Raw genomic sequence first — 17,233 nt, forward strand, 5'->3', positions numbered from 1 at the left:
ACAAGAGGTCACCATTAAAATGTCGGGCCACGTGGGTGTCCCTTGGTGACAGAACACTAAATTTTTTCACCTTCATGCAAACATTAGGAAGCAGTCCAATGCCTTTCACAGCATATGGGACTGTGATGGTCAATTTCTCGAGTCTCAATCAGATTTGGAATGGGCAGCGGTCAAGCACTTCAGCAACACATTCAGGGAATGTAACATGGATTTTTCTGCATAGCTACAATGCTTGGAACATTTACCAAATATGTAATCGAGGGAGGATAATGATATTGTGGGTCATCCAGTGAAAAAAGAGGAACTTTGGGAGGTTTTGAAGGGATGTACTAAAGATAAGAGTTTGGGGCCTGATGGATAGGGGGTCGAGATTTTCATTCACTTTTATGATCTAATGTCATTGGATCTATTGGCGGTTGTTGAGGAGTCAAGGAATCTTGGATTCATCCTAAGGGCCTTCAATGCTACATTCATTTCCCTCATCTCGAATAAATTGCATCCACAATATTTTGTTGACTTTTGCCCTATCTCATTATGTAATCCAGTCTATAAGGTGATCTCCAAACTCATTGTTAGCAGGATTAATAGGTTCCTATCTAATACAATTCTCCTGAATAGTTTGGTTTTCTCAAGGGCCGACATATACAAGATGCCATCAGCATCACCTAGGAGTTTGTTCATTTGATTAAGACCCAAAAATTGAAGGCCTTTTTGTTAAAATTAGATCTACACAATGCCTTTGATAGTGTGGACTAGTATTTCTTAAGGCTGGTGCTATTCAAAATTGGTCTTAGCTCACAAAACACCCGATGGATTATGGATTGCATCAACGCTGCAAACTTTGTGGTAATCATCAATGGCTTACCGTCTTGGTTCTTTCGGCCCTCTAGAGGGTTATGTCAGGGTTGTTCTTTGTCCCCACGTCTTTTCCTCCTTGTCATGGATTGTTTGAGTCATATGATGGAGGACGCTCAGGACAAGAGATGTATTATGGGCATCGACATTCCCACCCACAGACCAATCGCTCATTTGATGTTTGTGGATGATCTCTTATTTGAGGGAGCAACCACACTTGATGAATGGTCCTGTTAGCCCTGTTGACATGTGGTCCAAAATGGATCCAAAACACTCTCGAAGTCTTCGAAACCTTCTTAAAGATCATTCAAAGATCAGAACATCCGCATGAGAAGAGCCCTTAGAATGGCGGAAAAACACTATCGGGAGGCTAAAAACACAAGAAAACAGTGAAATAAGGCTTAGCGGAGGCTTACAGCAACTTCGCATAGCAGCCGTCAGATCTGGCCGATCAACGGTCTAGATCTGATCAACGAATCGCAATCGGCACACAACAATAGAGCATCCACCAAACAGCCCGGGTTAACGCGATATGTGATTGTGATCAATCGCATCGCGATATCGCAATCGGAGAAACATTATGGAGCAGGGCCTTTACACATGTATATGTGCGATGCGATTAGCCGGACCCGATGGCTATATAAGCATTATTGCATAGATTTTGAGATCCGTCGAAAGGCATTTGTTAATGTATTTTCACATATTTTGTTATTTAACGAAATATAAATAGATAGCGTCGATGCGATAAAACCCGGACCCAAAGGGGTTCGGGAATGAAAATATATAATATTTCAGATCCGCCAAAGCCAATTTTTCAGGATTTTTAGTGTTTTTAACGTATTTCAAAATACGAAAGGAAACCTTGGAAGCAAGGCCGAAGCAACTTGCAATTGCGATTGAGGGTGGACCTGATAGAAAAATAGACCGGATTTGAGGACATTTGAAGTCCGGGTGAACAATGTTGTTCGCAGATTTTCACAGTTGAACGCATTTCTATGTGTTAACATAAAGCTGTTGTTTCAGGGATTCGCGCAGACCACAAGCTAAAAAAGGGAAAAACAACAGCGCAACACAGTCGAACCAACAGAAATGGTCATGGAGCATCGCTGGCACGAGCGAGCTACCTGACAGTGCGACAAAATTACCAGAATGTGGTTACTCTGCTGTTAGGAAAAAGAGACCTCCGAGCTCATGTGTGTCTAGTCATGGCATCAAGTCATTAAAAAGACAGAGAGGATAGATTAAGACCTCTCGAGCCTCAGAGGGTTCGAGAGCATTGTAAAAGGCCTATAAAAGGTTGAAAGTTCAGAGGATCAAGGGTTCAACTTTTGGAGACTATGGAGACTCTGCTCCTCTCAGCGTCTCATCTTCATTCCAGCAATATAAGCTTCTTTTGTTGTTACATGTTCAATTCCCATTTTCTCCTCTGTTCTAAGCTTGCACTTGAATAGGTTATTCATGTTTTCTTCTGTGTCTAATGCCAGATAACTGTCATCTTATCTCTGTGTTGATAAATTAGATTTGCAAGTTTCATTTACTTTCTGTAGCTAGCCATTCATATGTGTTTATATATGCATCTGCTGGTGCAGTCAGTATTCTTCGTCTATCCATTGAATCTATAAACTATTGAGCATTAGTGGTTTAAAACCTTGTAAAGTTGAGGTTGTTCATGCATGTCTTCAGTGAAAACGGAGTTGAAACAGTCATCTGATCCAATAGTTCCGAGAACTATATTAAAGATTTATATGTTATTAGGCATCTCCGAGCTACAACCTAGGAGAGCTTCCTAGAGTGCTAACATAATTGGCGCCATTGCCGAGGAGAGGAGACTGAAGCTCAACTTCCCTAGGGAATGACACAGATCCAGCTTTGATGACATACAAAGTCTGGACATTATTTGGGTTGTAATCATCTATCTGGCGACTCTACTGAAGGATGAACCTCTTGGCGACTCCACTTCATAGTGCTGGCTCGTTTTGGGAGGCATACTCGGAGAAATCCTCAGAAGCCACAAGCTGACCCAGTCTCTGACCCTGAAAGAATCATCAAAAAAAGAAAGGTGTTGCAGAAAGGAGCATCAGGTTCAGGTAGTTCTAAACAATATATTATACCTCTTCAAGAAAATCCTATAATAGAATAAATACATGTTGAGAGTATAGCATCTAATACTAGCAGTGAAGAAAAAATCTCAGAGAACCATAGAGCTCCTTATTCTTTAGGTTCTCCTTTGGTTGTAAGCCCATAGGAATCCCACTAATCATCCCATCTATGTTGTCAACACTGATTTTGGAGCATGTATTCTTCAGATTGAAGAATCCCATTTGGCCTCCATGCAACTTAAGAAACCAGTTTGCTAGATCACAGAAGAAGAAGGCCCACAAATTTGGGACATGTTTTTTGATGGAGTTTGCTCTAAGGAAGCTGCAGGGGCAGGTGTAGTCCTTGTGTCCCCCACACAAGAATGCATTCATTTATCTTTCAAGTTAACTTTTCAGGTCACAAATAACATAGCAGAATACGAAGCCTTGATATTGGGCTTAAACGTTGCTAAAGAAATGGGCATCAAAGGTCTGAAGGTGTTTGGAGATGCAGACCTTATCATTCAGCAAGTCAACAAAACTTTCCAAGCAAAGCATCCAAGGCTGAAAGCATACAGAGATGAGGTATGGAAGCTCAAGGATTCTTTTAATAGTTTCAACATTTCTTACATCCCTAGAATGAAGAACCAGCTTGCTGATTCCCTTGTTGTGTCTGCTAGCACGTTTATTCCTCCTTTGCCTCCTAAATTGACTTATGAAGTTCAAGGGAAATATAGACCATCTCTGCCAGACAATGTCAAAGACTGGAAAGTTTTTGAATATGATGATGAAATTAATAGGTTTTTACAAGTCATTGATGAATTTTCTGAAATGCACATTGACCAAGAAAACGAAACCAATGAAGAATGCAACCAGTCCAAGCTAAAGGACGAGATTGGCCGGGAAAGCATTGTCCAGCTGCCTAGTAACTATATACCCAAAGGATTGGTGCCCCTAGAGAAGTTGTTTGATCATAATGATATACCTTATAAGCCTGCCAAAAAAGAAAACGAGTTTGTTGTTCATAGACATAATGTAGGGAGTCCAGCCCATCCAAAGTACATAAATCTGTCCACTCACTTGTCTTCTGCCCAAAGTTCCGAGTATTGCACCCTAATGAAACAATTTGCTGATATTTTTGCTTGGGAATACAGTGATCTTAAGACCTATGACACCAACATCATTCAGCATAAGATTCCGCTAGAGAAGAACACCATCCCTTTTAAGCAGAAATTAAGACCTATCAGCCCTCTCTTATTGCCTTTGATTGAAAAGGAAATCAAGAAGCTGTTGGATGCCAAGATCATAGTTCCCCTGAGGTACTCAAAGTGGATAGCTAACCTTGTGTTAGTAAGAAATAAGAATGGAGAAATCAGGCTTTATGTTGACTTCGGGAATCTAAACAAATTCTCTCAAAAGACAACTACCCCCTGCCTAAGATGGAACACTTGCAGCAAAAAGTTTCAGGGGCTGGAGTCATGTCTTTCCTACATGGATTTTCAGGTTACAATCAAATTGTTGTACATCCAGAAGATCAGGAAAAGACCGCCTTCACCACTCCTTGGGGCACTTTTATGTACTCCAAGATGCCTTTTGGACTGATGAATGTTGAGGCTACTTTTTAGAGGGCCATGGACATAGCCTTTGTGGGAGAAAAGGACAAGTTTTTCCTTATTTACCTTGACGACATAACAGTCTTTTCCAGCAGACACAAGGACCATTTGCAGCATTTGAAAAATATGTTTCTAAAGTGCAAACATTTTGGAATTTCTATAAACCTAAAGAAGTCATAGTTTTCTCTAGAAGAAGGCAAACTGCTAGGACATATTGTTTCCGCTGAAGGTGTGAAGATCGATCCAGCAAGAGTTCAAGCAATTCAGACATTGTCCATCCCAAGGTCAAAAAGGTACATTCAATCGTTCCTGGGTAAGATTAACTTTGTAGAGCTGAGGCTTCTATGATCCATAACAAGTTTGCGAGAGATTTTTCGGCGAAAATCACATAAGATTAACTTTGTCACGAGGTTTATTCCAAACTTCGCAGAGCTAGTAAAGCACATCACTTCCATGCTGAAAAAGGATCAGAAATAAAATGGACAAATGATCCAAGAAGCTCTTTTGAATCCATCAAACAAGCTATCATGGAAGCTCCCACTCTAATCAGCCCAGATTATAACAGGGAGTTTTATATCTTCTCTTTTTCCTCTTATGATACACTTGCAGCAGTTCTATTGCAGAAAAACGATGAAGGCGTAGAACACCCTGTGGCGTTTTTCAGCAAAACTCTGAGGGACGTTGAACTAAGGTATGACCTTATTGAAAAACAACCTTATGCTCTCATAAAATATTTAAAGGTATTCAGAATTTACACTCTGCATTCCAAAGTGACTGCATATGTATCGTCAGCCTCAGTAAAAGATGTTCTAACTCAGCCAGATATTGATGGAAAGAGAGCTAAATGGATTGCAAAATTCATAGAGTTCAACATAGAGATGAATCCCACTAAGCTTGTCAAAGGCTAGGGCTTGGCTAAGCTTATGGCTAAGGAAAATTGTAGTTTGTTAGACATCAATTGCGTGGGTTCAAATTCAGGTGGTGAGCGGACAGAGGAAGCAGCAATAGAGCAAGAGGTGAATCAGTGTTTCGTTGAAAATCTAGTCACTTGTGAATGGTATTCCAGTGTAGTTCATTTTTTTCAGAAGCTAGAAGTCCCTCCAGGGCTTAGCTCGAGTCAAGCCCGGGCCATTAAGCTTCGATCAACCAAAGTATACATTAATGAAAACCTACTCTATTGGAAAGACCCGCTAGGGATCCTCTTGAGATGTCTAGACAAAGGACAATCTGTGGAAGTCACACACCAGTTCCATTCTAGCATCTGCGGAGGGTATCATTATTGGAAAACCACGGCCCACAAGATCCTGAGAGCTGTGTATTATTGGCCTACTCTGTTCTCTGATTTTTTTCCTTTTGTAAAATCTTGTGACAAATGTGAGAGGTTTGCAGGAAGACAACAACTAAAATATCTGTGTTTGAAGCCAGTACGTGTCAACGGTCCCTTCCAACAATGGGGCTTGGACTTCATAGGTGAGATCAATCCACATTCTAGTGGCCACCACAAATGGATCTTGGTAGCCACTGATTATTTCACCAAATGGATTGAGGTCGTACCCACTAAAAATGCTAATCATTAGGTTATTATGAAGTTCTTGAATGAGAATATTTTCACTAGATTTGGTTGCCCAACCAAACTAGTCACTAATAATGTAGCGACTTTCAGGGCAGAAGAATTGGTAGACATGTGTGAATCCATGGGCATTCAATTGGTGCATTCTACCTCATATTATCCTCAAGGCATTGGCCTGGCAGAATCATCTAACAAGAGTCTTGTAAGGGTAATCAAAAAACTGTTGGAGGACAACAAAAAGAATTGGGATTCCAAGTTGAAGTTTGCACTATGGGCTGACAGAGTTACCAACAAGAAGTCCATAGGAAATTCTCCATTTAAGTTGGTTTATGGCGCTGATGTTGTTTTTCTTATCCAGCTGATTCTCCCTGTGGCCAAATTCTTGCAAGAAGCACAGGATAAAGAGAATGACATAGCAAGGAAAATGAGTAACTTGGTTGAATTACAGCAGATCAGAGAACAACTGGTTGAGAAGTCAAGAATTCATCAAAAGAAGATCAAAGAAACCTTTGATAAACAGGGAAAAAGGGACAATTTTCAGGTTGGTGACTGGGTTCTCAAATGGGATGCGTTGAAGGAAAATAATGGCAACCATGGTAAATTTGATGCCTTATGGACGGGACCGTTTGTCATTGCTCAAGTTCAGATGAACAACACTTTCATTCTGCACAATTTGGAGGGGGAAGGTGTTTTTGATGGCCTAGTGAATGGGCGATTTTTGAAACTTTACTTCATATAAGGCTTTAAGGCCTTAATATTGTAATAGGTTTTTCAGTGTTTGTTTTTTATGCAAATAAACTCCATGCCCAATGGAACACTAGGAGATAAGTTTGTTTTGATTGTTACTGGAAAGGCAATAGTTTGCAGTTCTTGAAACCTCACAGGGAGGCTTTCATCCCCAGAAGGAGCCAGTGTTAGCCCTGTTGGCATGTGGTCCAAAATGGATCCAAAACACTCTCGAAGTCTTCGAAACCTTCTTAAAGATCATTCAAAGATCAGAACAACCGCATGAGAAGAGCCCTTAGAATGGCAGAAAAACACTATCGGGAGGCTAAAAACACAAGAAAACAGTGAAATAAGGCTTAGCGGAGGCTTACAGCAACTTGGCACAACAGCCATCATATCTGGTCGATCAACGGTCCAGATCTAATCGGCGAATTGTAATCGGCACACAACAATAGAGCGTCCACCAAACAGCCCAGGGTTATTGCGATATGCGATTGTGATCAATCGCATCGCGATATCGTAATCGGAGAAACATTATGGAGCGGGGCCTTTACACATGTATATGTGCGATGCAATTAGCCGGACCCGATGGCTATATAAGCATTATTGCATAGATTTTGAGATCCGCCAAAAGGCATTTGTTAATGTATTTTCGCATATTTTGTTATTTAACGAAATATAAAGAGACAGCGCCGATGCGATAAAACCCGAACCCGAAGGGGTTCGGGAATGAAAATATATAATATTTCAGATCCGCCAAAGCTAATTTTTCAGGATTTTTAGTGTTTTTATCAATTTCAAAATACAAAAGGAAACGTTGGAAGCAAGGCCGAAGCGACTTGCAATAAAGATCGAGGGCAGACCCAATAGAAAAATAGACTGGATTTGAGTACATTTGAAGTCCGGGTGAACAATGTTGTTGGTGGATTTTCACAGTTGAATGCATTTCTCTATGTTAACAGAAAGCGTCTGTTTCAGGGATTCAAGCAGACAGAAAGCCAAAAAAGGGAAAAACAACAGCGCAACACAACCGAACCAACAGAAATGGTCATGGAGCATCGCTGGCATAAGTGAGCTACTTGACAGTGCGGAAAAATTACCAGAATGTGGTTACTTTGCTGTTAGGAAAAAGAGACCTCCAAGCTCATGTGTGTCTAGTCATGGCATCAAGTCATTAAAAAGACAAAGAGGATAAATTAAGACCTCTCGAGCCTCAGAGGGTTCGAGAGCATTGTAAAAGGCTTATAAAAGGTTGAAAGTTCAAAGGATCAAGGGTTCAACTTTTGGAGACTGTGGAGACGCTGCTCCTGTCAGGGTCTCATCTTCATTCCAGCAATATAAGCTTCTTTTGTTGTTACATGTTTAATTCCCATTTCCTCTTCTGTTTTAAGCTTTCACTTGAATAGGTTATTCATGTTTTATTATGTGTCTAATGCCAGATAACTATCATCTTATCTCTACGTTGATAAATTACATTTGCAAGCTTCATTTACTTTCTGTAGCTAGCCATTCATATGTGTTTATGTATGCATGTGCTGGTATAGTCAGTATTCCCCATCTATCCATTAAATCTATAAACTATTGAGCATTAGTGGTCTAAAGCCTTGTAAAGATGAGTGAAAACAAAGTTCAAACAGTCATCTAACTTGATCCAAACCATCATCCATTCCAATAGTTCCGAGAACGATATTGAAGATTTATATGTTACCAGGCATCTCCAAGCTACAACCTAGGAGAGCTTCCTGGAGTGCTAACAGGTCCCACGTTCACTGTCTTATGAGCACCTTTAGTGTAACCTCAAGACTTGTCATGAATAATTCCAAATCTTGCCTTATTCATAGAGACTGTGACAAGATTGTTATCAAGGAGATTCACAACCTCTTCGACATTGTTTCCTCTCCCCTTATACTTGGTTTTGTATATCATGGATTTTATTATATAAACCTAATAAATATCATGTACATGATTGAGATTGGCTTATTGTCCATTTTGAAAAAAGATTATGCAGGTGGAAGCATCGGTGGTTATCGATGGGAGGACGACTTACCCTGATTAAATTTGTGTTTCCAAACCTTGTTGTATATTGGATGCATCTTTTCCAATTATCTATGGCAGTCATTCACAATATTGAGTCAATTATGGTCAGGTTCATGTGGTTTGGAATCCTGAAAGAGGAAAAAATCCACCTTGTATGTTGGAATGCTATCACCAGGCCGATTAAGGATGGTGGATGGGGAATCCTTGATACTCGAATTTCAATCTCGCATTTATCATTAGAAATAGTTGGAGGGCTATGACTGATGAAGGCATCTAGTCAAACATCATCGGGAAGAAATATATGTTTGGTCAACATTTTAAATTATGGCTCAGAGGTGGAGCAAGGACTAGCACTTCCTCATCATCCATATGGATAAGTATGCATAATAACCTACAATGGTTGCTGATCTTTCTGAGATGGGAATTTGTGAATGGCTCCACCATTAATATTGGGTTGGATGCACTCTCGGGCTTCGAAGGGAATCACACTCTTTCGACCCCTCTGATCACTAGGCTTCATGATTCTAGCATCTTCTATTTACAATAAATTCATTAAAATCATCAAATACTACAATTAGGACATACTTGGAAGAAGGCGGATGAGATTGGTTTACGGGGGTTTTGGCCATTGAATGGGACAATTATACTGCCCAATTATGTGCTTCGGGCATCTATCTCAGTGATTATACAAACAGATTGATTTGGGCTGGGAAACATAAGAAGGGACAACCAATTGTAAATGAGATTTATCACATAATTCCATGGATCGGGAAGGATTTTGATTACTGTTTGTTGTTTCAAGAAACTTGGGCATGGAGTATTCCTCATAAACTTATTTTCTTCGGCTAGCTGGCGATCCATGATCACATCCTTACTTGGAATAACCTTCTCAAAAGGGGCTTTATTGGTCCTGGTATTTTCTTGCTATGCAAACAAGGCGAGGAAGATGTGGATCACCTGCTTCTTAATTGTCCATTTGTAGCGACGGTCTGGGATGGTGTTATGGATGAAATTGGCATTGCACATTTTTCGACTCCTCACACGCTCAAATCTTACCTATCTTTCTAGATCAACCCACAAGCTCAACATTGCTCCTTACCCTTATTCATCATTAGGTCCATATGGAGAAGTCGAAATGCACTTATCTTCTGTTAGCACTCATAATGAACCTTAAGGCTGAGAAAAGGGAATTCCGAGGTAACCACAAACCAAGCTTCGATCTGGCATCTAGCGCTGCCAGACCAAAGAGGGCTCTCTCATTGCCAACACAACATGGCTACAATAAATGAAATCTTAGGCTAGCTATGGAGTATGGGAATTTGTTTGAAAAGTTTTGGGTCGAAACAGCGAGAGAAAGGACGATTGGGCTATGGAGTCGATGCCAGTTTCTGCCAGCAAACTTGGGGCAAAGTAAGTGCCATGTTCAGCCAGATAAAGATTATGAATGCGAGAAGAATAGGCGAGAAATCCCGCTTCCCTGCAGGCATCAAACAAGGGATGGATCTATAGCAGCAACTTTAGGATGAATTCTGCAAAAACTTGTCCCTATGTGCAGCAACTGACCTCAAAACATGCATAACCAAGAATCAATCATTCATTTCGATCATATTTTCTGATCCAAGGGCTGATTATGGGAGTGTGATATACCGTTGGAAAGATTTTTCCGAGCTCCTTTTAATGAACATACTTAGAATATGATTTGCACTGAAACTCATGTGCAAAACATCTCTGAAAACCATACATAGTAAGAGCCCATTTTGATCCCTGGTGACAAGCTGCGAAGACTGGAACTAACATCTTTGACCATTAAATCGCAATGGTAAGTGATTTTGTCTTCAACTCAGTGGCCCTCTTCTTAGAATCAGGGGTGACAGTAAAAAAGAAATTGATACAAAATATCACTCTCTAAGACACTGGACAGGTCTTTCCTCTAGGGTATTTCGATCAGGCTTATCAAAACAAGAAATGTGATTGTGGGGAAGTCATTATCTTGGAACTAGGCAAATATTTCCATTTCTAGTGGGAGGGGGGACAAGGGACGAATAGTAGTATTGAAATCATTGCCCTCTGGGGAGTTGTCACAGGTGCAAAATGGTTGGGACTTGAGGATATTATGATATATGGGGACGTGAAGGGCATCATCGACTGGGTAAAGGACTACACACTTTTTTATCCTCCCATCCTAGCTAACTGGATGAGGTGAATTCGACTACTGGTAAGCTCCTTTCATCACATTGCTTTTTTTCACATATACATGAGCAGAATCAGACCGTCGACCTCCTCTCAAAAAGAGGAATTACACAGGATCCAGGTAATATCCATTTTGCTTCTTATAAACAGGGTTTTTCGTTTGATGTTAGATACTTCTTCCACTCATAGGATCAATTGAAAGAAAGGAACTTCTTGATATTTTGGGCAAACTTTGTCTTAGTATATTTTTGCTACTAGTCAATGTTTTTGTTATAAGACACTTATGGTAGATTTTTTTTTTTTGTAAGGATATGGAAAAATATGAATATACGGACAACGCAGACATATAGTAAGGAGAGATATTAGATCCGATGGAAATAAATAGATCATCTCATGAATTATATACTCTCGTTTTATTTTAACTAATGAAAAGAAAGCGTTTTTTTCTTCTAGAAATAAAAATAAAAAAATAAAAAATAAATCGATATTTACAAATGTATAAATAGAATAAATAAATCAATGTTTACAAATATATAAATAAAATGATATACCTAATGTAACATTTTGTTTAAAAGCTTCAAGTTCCACACAAGCCATTGGACCACATCCTCCGAGCTTTATGTTCTAAATAGGTTAAGAAAGGGAAAAAAATTAAAATTGAAGTGAGCGTAGCTAATGCTTGCTTCTTAATGTGTTTTTCTTTTCCACAAACCAAGTTATTCATTTGGAACATGTCATGTTGTTGAAGCGGCTGAACCCAAGCCCAGTGCTCCTCTCACTTTCTATCGTGTATTTAGTTCAATCCAATCTTTCTCTTCCGCTCAGAGACTTTTTTATCATGTCATTTGATCAAATTACAGCAATCACATAATTCTCATTTACTTTTTGTTATCATGGCTATGATCGAGGAAATTGGGGCTGGAATCTCAACCAATCTCACAAGCAGTGCCATTATTGAAGTAGTCAAATACTTGAAGATTGCAACCGAGTCGGAGAAGAACCTCCAGTTTCTGATTGTTGATCTCACCACTATGGAGGAAATGTTACGTGATATTCTCAACGAATTCGAAGATCAACAAAAGGCTCTCCCACTGCTCCTCAAACATAGTTTGGAAAGTGTGAAAAATGGCCTTCAAGAGGTCAAAGACCTCATTGGTTGCGCCGAACGACAGCGGCAACGGTGTATGGGTTGCTACCTTCCCTGCAACCCAAAGCTCCCCACGCAGATAAAATAATGGAAGACAAATAGATTTAATCAACGCTTCCAACAGCTTGGTTCTGCTCTTTCAAGAGTTGCCCACACTGCACAGATTTTGGATTTTGCACAGCCTCAAGCGGAGGTACTTCTTCATCCTCTACCTGCTCACATGGGTAAATGAACATCCCCAGGCTTTGGTGATTGGAGTCTACGGGATGGGTGGCATTGGCAAGACGTCGCTGCTCCACCTCATCTACAACCAGTGCACGCAGAAGGTGAGTGGTGACTTCGATCTAGTGATTTGGTTTACAGTCACTCACAATTATAACATTGAAAGTCTCCAGTATTCCATCACTGAGTCACTGAATTTAAAGTTTGAGCAAAATTCTAGCATTGAAATGCACAAGATGAAATTGTATGCACGCCTTGAAGAGAAGAAGTTTCTTCTTATATTGGACGACTTGCGCAGTAAAATTAATCTAGATCAAGTCGAGGTCCATTTTGGCCACCATAACCGAAGCAAAGTCTTAATCTCTAGTCGTAAGAGATGTGGTTGAAATAATGGCATCGAGTGAGTACTGCATGATGTTGCGACCCCTGTCCACAGAGGAAGGGTGGGATCTGTTCACGAGAAGAGCTTTTACAAATGAGGATGTCCCAGACAAGAATCTAAAGACTATTTCTAGAGAAGTTGCCTCAGAGTGTAAAGGTTTGTCGCTGGCCATAAATACGGTTGTTGCAGCATTGGCTCGAAAAACAACTGCTGAGGACTGGAGTCGCGCTTTAGATTTGATGAGAAATTGATGCAACCTTAAGGCTGCCACACCCTAAACACCTTATCGGGACTTAATTTTTCCCTTAATGGCTCCTTATTAAGTTATTTACACACTCATATATATATCAAAAGCGTTCCTTGGCGCTTTTTCCTTAAAATCACAAGATCATGCCTTTTATTGAAATACAAAGGAAAGTATAAAAAAATACACGGCCGAAACACAACCGCCGGACTTCAAATGCTTTAGACCCGTATCTATAAATCTCTCGGGTCCCCATATCACTCCTTTACCATTGGTTTATCGCGATATCGCTATCGCAATGATCGCAGAGACATAACATCGAAATATATATAAATACACAGAAATCCCGCTCCTGGAACAATAACCAGACTTCAAATATTATTCATCTGCGTCTATACCTTTATTGGTTCCATCCAGATCCAATGCCTTTTCCCGCTACGCTACTCATCCTCCGATCTCCGATCTCTGATCCGCTGATCTCCGCCGTTCATTATCTTCGCCAATCCAACGGCCAACGGCAATATCACATTATCGCCCATCATCGTATCGCCTTCCTCTATCCGTTAGCTCTTACTTCCTCCAATTGTGATTATCGCTAATCACTATCGGCGATCGGCACTACTTAACACTTCACCGCTTCGATGTAGATCCTGCATTCCCAGTCTCTCACAGGACCATTGAGGCAGAGCTCTATCAGCCACTAAGATGGAGCTATGATGATTTGCCCAATAACCTAAAGATGTGTTTTGTATATTGTGTTGTTTTTCTCGAAGATGCATAAATTGATGTGGAGACACTGGTCGAAATGTGGACAACAGAAGGGTTGGTGACCAGAAAGGGAACAACTTACTTCATGGATGTTGGGCAGCGATATGTGGATACACTAGTAGACAGGTGCTTGATTGAGTATGTTGATATCGAAAAGGAGGAAATAAAAGTTCACGATGTGGTTAGGGATATGGCAATCTATATAAGCCAGGGAGAGGAGAGCTAGTTATTTTTAGCAGGTCAGCATTTGAAAAATTTCCCAACTGAAAAGGATACCAGGGACAAACAAAGAATCTTTGTTGCTAACAATGAAATCAGTTATTTTCCAATAGATTTGAAGTGTCCAACACTTGTGAGTTTAATGTTGGCCAAAAATATACAGTTAAACGAAATTCCGAAGAGGTTTTTGGTAAGCTTCAAGTCTCTCAAGGTTCTAGATCTGTCAAATACACAAATACAAGCATTACCATCATCAGCAGGGCAGCTTGGACAACTTGAGTTTCTGAATTTGAAAATGTGTGATAGTTTGGTGGAGTTGCCTGAGAGCATAAGTAATCTTTCGCATCTTCAATTTTTTATTATTGAAGACTGTAAAATACTAAATTATTTTCCTAATAGGATAAGAGAACTTAGGAACCTAAAGCATCTAAAAATTTGCGACCGTTATGGAAGCTTCAAGGTAATTCCATGTCAAATCTCTCATCTTACTGCATTGAACAAACTGGTCTGTCATTTTTCATCAACTCCAATGAGTGTGGAGGAGCTCACAAATCTCTCAAATCTGATCGAGTTGAATATCAAAGTAAAACCAAAAATCAAAAGGGGTTCAATGAATACCTGGTTAGAGATGAGAAAATTAACATTATGGTTCCACCCAAACAAAGATGAAAATCAAGATGATGTAGCACTAGAGTTCCTTCCCCAGAACATGCAGAATATGAGGAAGTTGCAGGTTCTTCATTTATATAACTAAGTAGGGGATAGTCTACCCAATTGTATTTCTCAGTTTCAAAATTTTAGAAACTTATGCTTGTTTAGTTGTAGCAGACTAAAGGAGCTCCCTACTTTGAAGAATGGGCATGAAGCTACAAGTCGTGGTTTTCCGATGTTGGAAAGATTAGAACTATCCTATCTGAACAACGTAGAAAGTATAGTGTGGAATGAAAACACAATGTTGAAACTGCAAAGCCTGGAGATATTTCGTTGCCCAGGTTTGAAGACAATGAAATTGGAGCAATTGCCCAATTTAAGGCATTTAAATATATTAGACTGTAATGAGTTGACAGAGTTTTACATTGGAAGTGGTAGTTTTCCAATGTTAGAGACGCTGACACTCAGCGATCTACCTAAGTTGGGCGGTGTTGCAAATTTACGCAGTATTGTAGTATCAGCTCATGTGTGGAATGAAAAGGAAAGAACAATACCTAAACTTCGAGTCGTGTGGATAACAAATTGTAAGAAAAATTGTTAACGAAAATTCCCAAATTAAAAAGAACTATTGATCTACAGTTGTGATGAAGTTAGAGATTGATAAGTTCTAATGTCATAGAGTTTTTCATAGACTATAAAGTTTTGCAACCCCAGCCAGTGTAAGGAATAAAGAAATAATGTTCAAACTTCAAATTTGGAAAATTTTCTTGAATTGTCCATTGAAAATTTTCTTGAATTGTCCATTGTTCAAGTCACTGACAATGGGAATGGACGAGTTATTTGATTTAAGGAATGTTTAAAAAAAAAATTAATAAAATGGTAATATAAAAATTAAATAAATTGAATTTTTTTATTATATAATATTAATATTTTTTAAAAAGTTTTATGGTTTATTTTTTGACTTAATTTGTTTAGAATTCTATATAGATTTATTGAAATCACAAGTTTGACCAGTGAATTCTTAACAATTAAAGTGCTTTAAATTTTTTTTGAGAGTATTGAACTCATATATACAATCAAAAAACCAGTTAAAACAATACAAATCAAGATTTGGCTACACAAATTTTCTTCAGTTTCCACTAGAAACCCACTATAAACTCTAAAAAAACACTTAAAAACTACTCCATATTTTTTTATTACAAATTCGATTAAAAAAAAAAAAAACCACAATTTTATATTTAGGTTTGAATAACACCACCCATGCATTATTAACCAGCAAAACACTCTTAACATTTGAGTTTAATTTTCATTTTTGTTTATCGGTATACTAAAAAATGGTCATAAACATGGCAGTTTGGGGATATCTACTACCTCAACAGATTTTACAGCCTTTGTTTATATATAAAAAAACACACGCTGCGTCATAAAATTTACGATTTTCCATTCGGATTTCTATCGTCAGAGTTGCTATTGTATTATCAAGAGTTTTCTACATGGTACAATGATGAATGCAAAACTCTACATCGAGAACTTTGATATGCTTTCACCCACTCTCAACCCTCCTACTCCGAACTCTCAACTTCTTATCGTCGTCTCCTTCGTCACAAGAAACGACTCTTTGTCTCCCATAGAAGACGAGAACTTTCTGCTCCCCTTGTCCACTCCCCTAAACAATTATGGCGTACCATCCTTCCCCGACGATTCCCTATTCCCCCTGACCTCGACCCTACATCCATGTTCTCTCGCACTTCCAACCTTTATGATATTCTCGGGCAGGCCCAAATTCATGTTACCTCCCTACCCTCTTCATGTTATCTACTCTTAGGCAGAGATATTAGAGAGGCCATTTGGGTGATGAACAGTAGCAAAGAAACTGATGAGGAAGGCTACCAAGCAAAGTTCTTTAAGCATGGTTTTCGTGCTTTGGTTAGCTACTTGGCTGATCTCTTCAACCATGTAGTTCGTGAAGGTTTTCTACCGACATGGGCACACCACATCATCCATCTGATCCATAAATCAGGTTCCAACTCAAATCCCAATAACTACAAAACGATCATGGCGGTTCATCTTATCACTCCAGGAAGCTCTCCTAGGTTGTAGTTCGAGATGCCTGGAAACATATAAATCTTCAATATCGTTCTCTAACTATTGGAATGGATTGGGGTTTGGATCAAGTCAGATGACTATTTAAACTCTATTTTCACTCAAAACATGCATGAACACCCTCAGCTTGATAAGGCTTTCAACCACTAATGCTCAATAGTTTATAAATCCAATGAATAGATGGAGAACCCTGACTGTACCAGCAGATACATTCATAAACACATATGAATGGCCAGCTACAGAAAGTAAATGAAGCTTACAAGTCTAATTTATCAACGCAGAGTTAGGATGACAGTTATCTGGCATTCGACAGAGAAGAAAACATGAATAACCCATTCAAGTGTAAGCTTAGAACAGAGGAAAAGATGGTGATTGAACATATAACAGCAAAAGAAGCTTGTATTATTGGAATGAAGATGAGACACTGA

This window comes from Pinus tabuliformis, chromosome 4_1 (assembly GCF_031772625.1).
Source record: "Pinus tabuliformis cultivar Carrire ecotype Pingquan chromosome 4_1, CPIR1, whole genome shotgun sequence".
Taxonomy (NCBI): Eukaryota; Viridiplantae; Streptophyta; class Pinopsida; order Pinales; family Pinaceae; genus Pinus; species Pinus tabuliformis.